This window comes from Gallus gallus, chromosome 6 (genome assembly GCF_016699485.2).
Source record: "Gallus gallus isolate bGalGal1 chromosome 6, bGalGal1.mat.broiler.GRCg7b, whole genome shotgun sequence".
Taxonomy (NCBI): Eukaryota; Metazoa; Chordata; class Aves; order Galliformes; family Phasianidae; genus Gallus; species Gallus gallus.
In genome coordinates this window covers 16485413-16499288 of record NC_052537.1, presented here as the reverse complement: position 1 = coordinate 16499288, position 13876 = coordinate 16485413, and the positions used below count along the sequence as shown (strand labels likewise).

General features: G+C 41.0%; 1 protein-coding gene across 4 annotated transcripts in view; it reads right to left on the bottom strand.

Annotated features, from left to right (window-relative positions):
• NDST2 (N-deacetylase and N-sulfotransferase 2) overlaps positions 1-13876 on the bottom strand; it is a 128247-nt gene that overhangs the window by 94585 nt on the left and 19786 nt on the right. For all 4 annotated transcript variants that reach the window (XM_421613.7, XM_046943012.1, XM_046943011.1 and 1 more), the window contains exon 2: positions 9730-9807. The gene's annotated coding sequence lies outside the window, so the exon portion shown is untranslated. The remainder of the gene's footprint in view (positions 1-9729; positions 9808-13876) is intronic.

Here is a 13876-nt window from a genome sequence, read left to right as displayed (position 1 = left end):
TCTTGTTTCAGTACTAAATCAGAATCTGAACAGCTTAACTATCTACAAATGAACTTCTCTGAAGAAGAAACTGACTTCATTTAATTTTGTACCATTCTGCAAATAAGAGGGCAGTATTTAGAGCAGATGGCACGATTTACTTCCTCCTTTCTGCTACAAATAACAAATCCATGATTTCTAAACTGTTTTCTAGTTTTGCACACAATGATTCTGGCTGGTACAGAACAGAAAAAGCAAGCTCAAACAATTCCCAACATGCCAGCTGTGCGAAATGTTGCAGATAAATACAAAGCAGTACTATAAATTACATATTTTTACTCACCTCCTCTCCCAAGACACCAAAATAATGCAAGAACCCGCTGAGGTACCACTGCAGATGTGACCTAAGGCACCGACAAATGAGTAACTTCTATAACTCTCAAGGCAGTGCAAGTTCCCAGCTGCCTGCTTTCCTTCCCCAGTGTAATAAGATGCAACACAAACTCAGTTTACAGTATGATGCCATATTTTGGCTGGAAGGCATAAGAGATCTGGATTTAACAATGTGTTAAATCGGAGCGTAGCACCTGTGCCTTACTTTTGGCCTGCTTGATTTCCCCAGGGCCAGAGAGGTACCTGCCACCTGGAGATGGGCAGCCGCCTGACTTGCTTCTCCCAGCTGAGCTACATGGACTCGAAGTCCCAAACCTGACTGCAGTGGCGGGGAGGGAAAGGGCACTTTGAATGCTATCAAGTGCTTCAGTGAAAAGTGATAGTCCCTGAAAGAAAATATTTAACACCATTTACATGCATCTCTCTCATCATCTCCTCCCGCTTGCCTGAGCCGATATAAGAAGCATTACATTATAATTCAGACAACTGCTTCTAGTGACCATGCTGCAGACAGAAGCATCAACACCTGCTACAAAGAGACACGGGAGGCTCACCTCTCCTGCAAAACACTCCACAACACTCCTTCCAGCCACAGAGAAGGTTCTCATCAAACGTTTGCATTCTCTAAAGCTGTCTTACTGACAAACGTAGTAATACGATGTGTAATGAAAGGGGACAAAGCCTTGTTTCCCAGAAAATAAAATCAGACAGCTGATTTTACCAGAGGAAAAAAAAAGGAGGCTGCAGCTCTCGCTAATGGCTTTGTAAGTGTCTAATTTCTAATGCTAAAAGCTTCCTCCATTTAGGTGATGAATTTGGAAAGGAGAAATTAAACAAAGGTGTGTTATACACATTGTCTCACAGGCATGTTAACTTCTGCCTCTTCTCTGAAGGAAATTTGTACATTGCAGCTTTCTGCATTTCACAATTTCATCATCATTTGGAGCAGCAATAACGGAGACGTGTTGCTGAAAGCACTTCAGATTTTCTAGGCTGACCTTCTGTTCACTGCTTCCCCACACAGATGAATGCCAAAATACCAGATCAATTCTCCTGTCCCGCTGCCTCTCTTCTCTGATCTCCAAGTTTATTCAACTACTCCCAAATATTCCATGACTGCTTAGAAAAATCTACTATACATTCTCCCACCCTCCCAACCATTCCTCCATAAAACAGTTAATCTTGAAATGACGATGCTGTCACCTTCCTTTTGCAGGTTTCTGCCATTGCTGTCACTATGGAAACAATCAGAGCTTCAAATACGTTAGTAAGCATGATTTCTAAAATATGAAAGCGCCAAAGGTAAAGATTCTACATAAAAAACAATCAAGACAAAATTAGCTTGTTAGCATGGAAAGGCTGGCTTTAAAGATTTTCAAGTTAATATGAAGTCCTAGGGCGAAGCTGCACCGAGCCATGGCCAAGGAGAGAGCTGCCAGCGCAGCATCACGCATCAAGTCACACAGCCAAAGGCTGCAACTACCCACCAGGACTGCAAGCACCCCCCTTTTCCATCTGTTTAAAACACAAAAATATAGGCACTGAACAAAAGTAAGCCAGTATATCCTCAAACCATTACATCAACCTGAGGAATTCTATACAATATACAGGGAATATGGGATTTGCTTCTTTGAGATTCAAGAATCATTAAAACAAGGAAGGTCCCTGTAGCTTGCATTGCCTATATCTCAATAGCAATTCAGTCATCTTCCCCTCTGTTCATCATCTTCATTCACTTCCACAACAGAAGCGAAGTCAAAGCCAATTATTCTTAGCTTCCCAACCAAAGAAAGATTTAAAGCAGATCTTAGAGAAACAGCGACTACAGAGCTTGGTTGGACAGCTATTCTGCTGTGTTGTGGCTTCAGCAATGCAAAAGCAGAGTGCTTATTATTGCTGTAAGGCCGGGCTCATCCAAGCCCTGCATGTGCAGAAGAAGCAGTTTTCCCCCACTCCCAAAGCTCACCACATACTTCACTCTGACATGTTGGCTCAATTATAGCACACGGGAGCCTCCAGGGAACAAATACAGCTTTTTGAGACAACTCCCTCTCCACCACACGCACACGCTCTCTGCTTTTTTAGACACTCATTTCAGCGAATGTTTTGCTTTTCATCATCCTATTATTCTCCTTCTCTCCCTTCAGTACATTATTGTGATGCACCCCCTCGTGCTGCTGCTTTCCTCACCTGTACTGGCTTAAAAAGTAAGCCACAATTCTACCTCAAATCCAGCTACCAAATTTCAAATACAGAACGCAGAAGCAAGAGGGACTCCTCCTTATTCCAGTGTATAACGCTCCAGATTAAGAAAACAGAGCAAGAAAACAGCTCAAACACAAATTCAGGCAAGAGAGCACAAGGTAAGGAAAGGAATGGACACGCAGCTGTGAGGGACTTCAACATGAAGTGAATATTTTAAGAAAACATCACGAAGTCTAAAGAATAAATGTACTCTTACTAATTACATGGCAAATGTTAAGTGCCAGGTGCCACTTTGGGCAGAAGTCTGCCATCTAGTTAGAGCTGGATAGGGGATCCTGGAGACTGCTCGCTGCCATTAGGACTTGGCTGAAGGACTTTGCACATCCACTGCCTTCAGCACCATCCACACACAGCAAATTGCCACTCCCTTACATTTCGATTCTCCCAAGTGGCTTAGTAAAAAAAAAAAAAAAAAAGTCTACTGTATTCTTAACATAAAAATGATTTTTTTTTTTGACTGCATAATATCTTACTGACTGTTGGAAATTATTATACAACGATGGTGAGGGGTTCTGGAGGGCAAGGTGTGTAAGGAACAGCTGGGGTCCCTGGGTTTGCTCAGCGCAGAGCAGAGGGGAGCCCTCATGGCAGCTGCAGCTCCTCACAGAGAGTAGAGGAGCAGCACTGAGCTCTGCTCTGTGTGACAGCGACAGGGCCTGAGGGAACGGCATGGAGCTGCGTCAGGGGAGGGGCAGCTGGGGGTGTGGGACAGGGTCTGCACCAGAGGGTGGTGGGCATGGAACGGGCTGCCCAGGGCAGTGGGCACGGCATGAGTGCTGGAATTTAGGAAGCATTTGGACACTGCTCTCAGACATTAGGTTTGGATTTTGGATAGTCCTGTATGGAGCTAGGAATTGGATTTGATGATCCCTGTGGGTCCCCTCTAACATGGCATATTCCATGTTTTGGTTTCTGTGACAAAAAGAAAGTATACAGACCTGGCCATCTCAGCAGCAGCTCAGGTACTGGAAGATGGAGTTTTTCCCTTTGTCATTTTGAAACATGTTTTTGATTTCCAAAATGTGAGATTACATAGTTTGGCTGAGATTTCCTCTCTTAGACCACAAAAGTCAGCTGGGACGAATCCAGAAGAGAATGACTGAAGGATTTGGAATTCTGCACTATCATTGTGATCGGGTAGAACAAGAGTTATAAACTATAAACTGAGAGGAAACAGAGAACACGGCAAGCAGGATCAACAAGTCTTCCGTGGGAGCTCCCCTTCCACCCAAAAGCATCTTCTACAAACAGTGGGTGAATTTTAATGCTGTGTTTCTCTGGTAGTTAACAGCCACGTAGTTCACAATATCCAGAGACTTCACAGTCTCGCAGTTTGGTTTGCCTCTGTTCAGCTCTTCTGAATGACTCTTTGATCTTGTGTGGATGAAGAAATGTAAAAAAGGAGTTAATAATCTGTGCCAAAAGAATTCACTATTTCCAAAACATATTCTCCATTTGTCACATCTCCATAAAAGTTCCACGCTTTTCAGCTTGGACTCATATTTGTACATCACTATGCTACTGCTCATTTTCATACAACTCTCCTTCCCTATCCCTCTTGTATCTTACTTTATCCTTTTCACTTCCTTTAAGCAGAGTACAGGACTACATTTTTATGTCCATGTAACAGCATTGTTTCACCACAGCATATTTCAGTCTTATCAACTCTTGTGCATTTCAAGGGATTATAGAACAATTCTCAGACCACAGTTATAATAAGCTGCTCTCATCGGTCTGATGCAAATTACAGCGTGACCTCGCCTAAAAACTGTTCTTAGGACTCTGAACAACTATTAAAGATGGTGACACAACACTGAGTTGAGAAGAATCTAAGTAGCAAACACTACGAGCTTTTGCATTTACTGGATGACTTCTGCTGGATTAATTATGCCATGAGATCAACAGGGGAGATAGTTTGCAAAACTCCTTCATGTACATTCAAGGAGCTTCCATTTTGGGAGGTTATTACTGGGCATCCTCATCTCAGAATAAGAAGTCCACACCATGATTTAAGGTGCCTTAGTTTACTATATATTGACTTCTTATCTTTACAAATTTAATTTCATCTTTTCCAGTGCACTAAGGCAAAGAGGTCACCAGCAGTCGGTCTGGCAATTTATCCTATCCTCCACATCCCTTCAAAAAACAGCATGCTAGGTAGAATGGATGTTTGAATGAAAACATTTTCTTGTGATAGAGGATATATCAAAAAGTGAAAGTTCATTTACCAGACTCTGAGATGAGTATTTTGTATTGATGGAGAAAAGGACCATAAAAGGGTCATTGCGTCACTATAAATGTCATCCACTGCAGCCCCAAGACTGGTTACTTTCAATCTCACTACTTGGATATAACTTTCAACGATCCTCTTAAGAGGAAGAACTTTAGAATAAATGGAGTGCTAAATCTGTCTAATTTATGGTATGGAGACCTGGTCAGCTGGGGCCAAGGTTAATTTTATCAGCTCTTTATCTCAGCAGAAATATGCAGGGAAGCAAAGATGAGGCTTGTGAATAAAGTCCCTGAAGCCTGATGCATCATGTACGTAAGTAGTCAGAAATACTGCTCTCAGTGTGACTAAAAGCATAGCCACAATCAATCACCTAAAGCACGATTTGTGCATTTAACCAAACACATTTGGAATCCCTATCTTGGTTGCACAAGTTGACCATCAGGCTTCAAAGGCTGAATTAAGAAAGCACATCTGGTATAAGAGACTGATATCAGAGAACTGAGCAGCCTGATGAGCAATTAACAACACGGCAAATCAGTACTAGTATGGAAAAAGGAGTTTCATGATTTGTGATTGAGCTGAAGAAAAATTTCTGAGGATCTTGCCTATAAAATGGCGTGTAAGGGAAGCAAATATAGAACTGAAAATAAACGAAGGGTCATCACTAGTCTTGCAGCGATATCTGTCTAATCCTGTCTAATCAAAAAATGCACCTACCGTTTGAAATAAATATGCACTTAATCTTCTCATGCTGTTCTTCCTTCGCATATTCAGAAAATAAAATAAAATTGTGTCCGTTACCTCTTCCCTCTTTGATTACCTGATTAGTGAACAAGATGTCATCTCACTGTGATTACTTGCACTTTCATTCTAACAGATTAATTAAATAGAAAAGCCAAAACATCGTGTAGAAAATTCTTGCCGTTTTCTTTACCTTTCATTTTTTTCATATGTCATTCCAAACTGGAAGATACTTTTCATACACATACCCAAGGTTCAAAGATATAAACCAGAGACAAAAAGGTGGAAACAAGGCACTGCTTGCAATATAGTCAAACCACAAATGAGGGCTAGTCAGATACCGACTCATTACCTGCAAAACACTGAACTTGTTCTAGACATTCTGATACTCTGAAACAGAGCACCATCAAGGCAAATAAGCTTCAGAAGATTTATTACTTCTGGCAAATGACAGAGATGTTCAGTCACATAACAGCTGTCTTGTAAGAAAATAAATGAAATCCAAACCATTCTACCGATTCTGTGCTGCTCCAGAAGTAACACTGGACACAACCTCTGACCGAGCACAGCTCTATCAGAGCCCAGCAGGCTCCCTGGAGGAGTCACACACTACCAGAACAATAGTCAAAATCAACATGTGAACCCAGGTCTTCATTTTTCATGGTTTACCCCAGCTACTTCAGATATTCCTCTGCATTAACTTAAGAGGTAAAGATAACCTGCTCAGGAAATATGAACAAGCAGCAAAAAGGCATAAAACTTCACTCACCATTCAGTAAATACTTTAATTCTATGAATGAATTCCATTGCTGGTATTTGTACCACTTTTCTTTGACATAAACTAAGCAGTTACCCTGATGACAGAACAGAATCACTAAATTCAGATGAAGTTTACCATTTTTGTGGAAAAGGAATAGAATGACAATCATATGACATCCATTTATCACATTTCTAACACGCTTCTGGAAACTGGATATGCTCAGCAAAAAGCACACAGAGTAGAAATTTAGACAGAACAAAATGAAATGCCTGAAAGCAAGATTCTTGGCAAGGATCTACTCCCATTCAGATGAGGAAAGACTGCATTTCTCAGCAATTTTTCAGACCCAACACAAATTCAAAGCTCATACTTTGAAGAATTTCTCCTGCCCTTCCTAGTTCATGGAAATTCCATCTCCGACAGCCAATTCAAGGGAATCTGAACAGCAAATTCCATTAACCTGAACTCTGAGACAGCAACTTGGCTACTGTGAGTCACTGACAGCTGGGAATAATCCTACCAGCTTTGGAGAGACACCAAATTCAGTGTGATATCCACCCCCATGTACTCTAGTCTACAAAAGCCAGCAAATCTGAAAGGAATCACAAGGATCCTACTACGTATTGGAGAGGGAGATGTCAGTCTACTTGAAAAAATCCCTCAACAGAGGGAGCCTGCTTCAGGCAGGTAGCAATAACTCGGCCTCCTGTACCCACAGTTCCTCAGCACTTTATGTTCAAACCCATTGTTTCTAACACAGAGATCTGAACTTTTACCTGCACCTGAGTTTCTGGTTTGGGTCCAGAACATCAGTTCTCTGGGCACCAGAAATGAAGGCGAGAGGGTAATATTAACATACGCAAAGAACTGCTCCGCTTTTCACATGCATAAAAGAGAGTGCTCAAGCCTTCCTCCATCACAAATCAGAGCACAGATACCACAGAACATCAGGGATGAACCATCATCTCTTTTCAATACCTAAAATTACACTGTGCATTGTATACAGCTCTTGCTAGCCGGGTGGATTGATTGCATCCCTACAGCTTAGCCAATTACACAAAAATCACAGAAGGCACACAGTATGTAATTCACTTAAAAGAATGAGAGAAACAAGGAAAGAAGCAACTCCATCTTCTATAAAAGCAGATTTGGGAGCAAGGAAGTTGTTGTTATTTTTTGTTTGCTTGTTTTTAAAGAAAGCCATAGCTTCTACCACACAAACAAAACCCCAACACTGCCCTGAGACTTCTCAACACATAAGCTTTGCTTGGTCTAATGGCCTTGTCTGCAACAGGAAGTTTTAGGGAAAAAACTTGATACTGCCTCCATTTCAGTTATATTATTGAGTTGCATGATTTATCTGCAACAAGTAAAATGACCAAAGATGCTCACTTAGCCCCAGTAGTACCATGGGAATTGCTGAATTGGACCTTATTGGAAATGATTATTCTCAACAACCCCCAAGGTACTGAGAATTATTCCTTATGATTATTTGATAAAATTACCATCTCATAACTATAACTTCTTCCAGGCCAGATCCTCACATCAACCTGCCATCTCTTGCTATTAAGCTCATTTTTTGCTTGCTTCCAAATCCTTTTGCATGTTGTATTCTCCAAGACTGCTCCTCACCACTTCCTGACAGAAGAAATATTCCAAGTACAACTGGCAACTCCAATTCATATTGCTATGCCAAAAGTCAGTCAGGGACAGGCTTCTGACACACAGAACCCGCTTTGAGTTCCGTGCAGCACACTCCTTACTTTCACATCCTTCTGTTAAGAGACTATCAGTCTCCTTAGTCAGAAGGGCTTTTATGATATATGTCGTAGAGCAAAAGAGCCACACAACACCTTGCTCTACATGGCATATCTATCTATGCACAAAAACAGGACGAGGATCTTGCCTTGCCTTTCTTGATTTCAAACATGTACCCTGAAATTTATTAGACATCTTTGAAATGGCCAGAGGAAAAGGGAAAAAAAAAAAAAAGTATAACACCATTTAGACATTAAGTATCTCTATTAAAAACTTTACTACAGGAAACAATAACAGCAACTGACAAAATTTCAATCTGTGTATCTCAGTATGTTCACAAACTAGAAACCCAAGTTTCAATTCCAAGAGTCCAGCTTTCTAATGGAATACATTTGCTTTTAATCTTGAACACTCCAAGATATTTTTCTTGTATGTGTATAAAAAGCCTCTTTAGGCTACTAGTTGGGAGATTCTAGAATGTTTTACCCCTGGATCTCTTCAGGACCTAAAATATTAAGCTAGTGACTCTAATGCAGGGTATTTTTATGGGTACATGTAGATAACACCAGTATTTTTAAATATAGAACAAGAAAATTTGTCAGCAGACCAATACACAAATAACAACTGACACCATAAAGTTTTATGGATGCTCCTGAAGAAGGGATTTCAAACCTTATGCATGACATCCCCATTTCTGACAGTTAATACAGTCATAGAAAAACAAACTAATATAAACTTTATGGTATCACCTATTTACTTTCATCTACCTCTGCTCGAGGTATAAATATTGTCTTATACACACAGTTTGCAGCTTATGTACGTGCAGATAAAGCACAAACACTACTTCACAACCTTGTAAAGCACTGAGATGTTTTTAGAAGTTCCCTTTTGTGCTAATGCTCTATTATTTTAATCTATTCACTGCCAATTGGAAACACTTGTAAAATGACGCCCTCAACCCTACGCTGCACCTTCGCATGTCTGGCACACTCAGTATTTCACTGACTCAAGGGAAAGACTTTGAGAAATTCCTGCTGAATAACTAACAGCTCCTTCTCAGTCACAGCAAGGCAATGGTGTTAAACACAACTCCATATCCTAAGTAGGTCTGTCTGGTCAAAGCCTGCTCTCTTTCGAGGAAAGCTCAGGTGCCACAGTTAGTTTCAGAAGACAGTTGATGTGTTAGACATCAGATTTGATGTGGAATTCATACAACTATGTAGAAAATGTGTGGTCACACGCTCCTCATAGCCATCCTTTCCCATGGCAGACACTAAGTAGGAGTCATATTTTTATTACTGTTTATTTTTGGGGTCTTGGAGATTTCTATTGCTCTAAACTCAGATCCGTGCAGTAGGTGAAACACACTCACCTTTCAGCTCCACTGGTTTGTGGTGCTGCAGAACGCCATAAAATTTACACTAAACCAGAATTTAACATTGCTTTGATGGCTGATGATCAAAACTTTATGAGCTGGTAGATTAGATTTTTCCCATTGCAAAACTAGATACAGTTTAAGGTGACAGGTTTGGTGAGTTTAAATATATCAGTTCCTAAGAACATACATCTACATCAAAGGGGATAGAAGTTAAATACTCACCCTTTCAGCAGCACCTTTGTTCAGAAGCCAACACAGAGAAAAAGCCAACGATGCCTGGCTCACAGTCACACCCTCCAGCTGGGGAAAAAAAAAAAAAAAAAAAGAGAGTAAAATGGGTCTGAATTAGAGGTATACAGGAAAGAAAGATCAAAGATTGCTTCATGCGAGTATAAGATCATCACGTACAGGTTGAGCAAACAACCGCTTTGTTCTAAACATGAACTATTCAACATGACAGTGCACACACTATTGTGCCTCCTTAGGTCCCAGCAACTAGAAGTAAAGACGGAATTTCTTAGACACTGAAAGTGATCCCAAATTAGATAAAATGAAAGGCAGGAAGGGGAAGAATAAGGTAAGAACTTCCTAGCTGGTTCAAGAGGTGACAGCTCACTAGTCAGGGTTACAGATTCCATGACAGTGCCATCAAGTTACTGAGAGTTCAGCTTTAAATTTCACACGAAGACCCTTCCTCATGATGAAAGTGATAAAACATTGCCTCAGATTATGTTCTCTATATACTAGAATTCAGACAGCAGCTTTAATCCCTGTACAGATGCACATAGAGACCATGTATAGAAATGCAATGTAGCACTGTACATTAGTTTTGTCCTTGTGTTGTTTGAAAACTAAGGTACCATTTCTACTCTTTACAAGAAACCCCAAAACTGGTACACTTCCCAAATTCTTTATATAATCTCCTCCAGTTAATTGCAGGGCTGCCTGCCAGCCAAACACAGCCACATAACTCCTCTCACAAGCCAGCAACGTGGGCAGCTGCTCCACATGGTGACTCCTCATCATCTCCCTCCACCACACCAGAGCCTAGTGGGCACCTGACAGCCTATCCAGAAAAAAAGGAACTGGCACAGCAGAAGCTTTTCAGGCTCACTGCCAGTTTAGCAAAAGCCAAACAGGAGGTCTTGGGCTGCCCTCCATTCATTCTCTCAGATGCAGTCACACTGGCTTTCTGGCTGCAATTTAAGATACTATTTCATCCGCTATGAAAAATTCTCTGCTGCCTTCCTCTACACTAAAGAGGCTTTGCTCCTGTTCTCACCTTCTGTCCCTTGCAGACTGACTGAACATAACATGAGCAGTAACTCACAGTCTGGGAGCTGCCTTGCTATCATTTACCTTGATGCAAACAGAAACAAAACAGTGCAACCAGACCCCTCTGTCTGAGTATTAGTTTGCTCCTATTTATCTCCAACCACAGCTTTTAGGCAGTATGTAGCAACATAATGCTCTTGAAAGTCACTCTCAAAGCTTATTCACCTTTCTCCACCCCCTATATTTTTACATCATTTGCTCTAATGCTCCTTTTTAAAACGTATTTTCTAAAGAAAGGCAGGATCTAGGATTGGTATGCAATCACGTAGATTGGAACTGGCAGGAAGCATTAGGGATGCAAAAATAAGGAGTTAAGAAAGGCTGCCAACTTCCCTTAATACCTCAAAAGCAAACAGAAATTAAATGGGTGAAAGAGCCTTACTAAATTATCCAACCTATTTTCATCTGAACACGGACTCTTTGATGTTAGATTATTTTCCAAATCTTTCTACAAGTCTATATATATATATACAGTTTGTTCTTCCACCCCTTGCTTTGGGGGTGCATTTCATAATCTCATTCCCTTGTTTCCAGTTATGTCCCTTTTTACCTTATTACATTAATTAGTTTTCATCTTTCAAGTATGTGCCTCTCAAGTTCTCATTGACTGTTATCACTTCTCATAACAGTACTTAATTTATCACATAGCCAAGAAAAGCATATCTACCCATCCCCATCAGTCCTTTCGTCTGTACTCACATGCCATTTTTCCTTCAGCTCTCTTCAGTTTGTTTCTATCTGTCTAGAAACAAGATTTTTGGCCCTGTGTGCTTGGCAAGTTAACTCTCACAGTTGCTCCAGAAGGAACTGTTCTTCAACTTGTATAACCCAAAATCATATTAATTTGTTGCTTGCTTTTACAACGCATCCGCAAACTGATTTATCTGCTGCGCAGCCACCCACCCAAAGGCTTGGAACAACTCTCGTGCTTTTCCAGTTCCACTCTCCCTGGACACACACACACTTCAGGTTAACTGTTTTTTGACTACATTCTTTCCAGCACCTCCATACAAATGGGAAATATTTATTTTGATAATCTCTCCCTAATTCTAATACCTCTAGTTCTTGTGCATTCAGTGGCCTTTCTTCACCAACATTTGATTTACTTCCAACATTTAGCCTCAGGAGTCTTGGAAAAAAAGTAGCCTGTCAGAAGGTTCTCAGAGCCATGCATTCCCAGTAAGACACAGTGAGAGAAGGTCTCCACGTGACCCAACATGATGTTCAGCGCTGCTGTGAATGTGTTTGTATTTCTGTGATTTCCTGCAGAGAATTTCCTACTCTTAGCCTACATCACCTAACGTAAAAGGACAGGAGCAGACCAAACAACCAAACAAAAGAATATCTTAAGCCACGTATGATACACAGTTAAGCCAACAGCAGTGTGAAAGCAAGGTATCTATCTTGCTTCCCTTTCCCACACATAAACCAGCCACACGCTGCTTTGGCCGCCACACACTGCAGTGCCCCCAGAACTTTCCATTTTTAGATTCAGTTTATTGTTCACCTGTGCACTTGTAATGGCATGAGATCACAGAGCGACAGGAGAAAAGTTGGACTGTGCGTGAAGCTGTGCCACTAAAAAATGTCCACGGTATGTTGGCCTTGTATTTCCATTTGTAAGCAACACCTCAGTACAGGAAAATAAAGCTGAGAGACTATAAACTGGGAAGGCTACCAAAAAAAACCAAAGACTTTTCAAGTAGAGAAGGAAGGAGAATCACTTTGAGCATGTGCACAAGGAAGATTTTCGCATGGCTGCAGGACAAGATGAACTGAACACAAGGTAGATCTGTTAAGGAGCGGAATTCTTTCCAGGATTAGAAAAAAACCTATGGAGTAAAGGAACACAAGAACACATTGTTTATCGGAACTTTCTCAAAAGATTTTGTGAAGTCCTTCACAAAGGGCTTCTCAAGTCACTGCGCGGGCAAGAAGAACAAAGTACTGTCACAGGCAGGAAACTGACAAAAAGGATCAAAATGGGCATCGCTGATCAGTTTTGAGCGTGGAAGAAGGGTATTTGGGCAGCTCTCAGAGATTAGTATCGATTTTCTTTCGGGTTGTTGTTAAGTATCTGCCAGAGGAAGCAAAGGATGTTTCAGCTGAACACAACTTTCAGTAACACTGATTACACACACCAAAGGTTGTGCGCTGGTTTAGGAAATTGTAACACGGAGGGAACCCTCGGACACTTGGCAGCCAGAGCAACAGAGAGCACCAGGAGGACATAAAAACACAAAGAGAGGTCTTTGCTCACCAGCTCTAAATTACCTGCAGTAACTCTAAGGGTTTACGATTTGATTAGTACAGTTAAAAAGTAAACAAGGCACCGAAGACATTATAATATTCACATTATATATAGTAGCATTCTTTCCCGTATACTTATTGACTGTACTTTCACTCTTCAATTTGTTTCACTTCACTCTGGCCAAACTGTATTTAGCAGAGACGAAAATCCTCACGGAAACGATCAGAGCAAAGAATATGCTTAAAACCGAAGGGAAACCCTCCAGAAGCAATTTCAGTACCCCTAAAACCACGCAGAACAGGCGTGAAAGGAAATTCTTTCTGGTAGGATCAGTGATATCTAAAGCATTCCTGACACATTTGCCTTTTATCTCTGCTAACACTTTCCAAGGCAGAACTTCAGGAGGTCCCTAGGCTATCCGCTCTATTTAACCACTTGTGCTGTTGGAAAGCTTTTCCTAAAGTTTAAGCTAAGTTCTGCAATTTAAGCCCTTTACATCTGGTCTCACCTTATGTGAACATGGAGGAAAAAAAATACTCTTTTTCTCTTTGCAGCACACTTTAAAGTTTTTAAAAGAATCTATCTTCTCCAGCCTGATCAATCCCAATTCTTTCCTTTCTTGTAGGTCACATTTTCATTACTACTGCTTTCTCATGAGCTATTTCCAGTTGGTCCTCATTGTTCCTACTTACGGTGCGCAAAAAATGGCTGCAGCATTCCAGCTGATATCTTACCAGCTCGTGCTAGAGAGAAAGACTACTTGTCTCAGCCACTGGCCTCCCT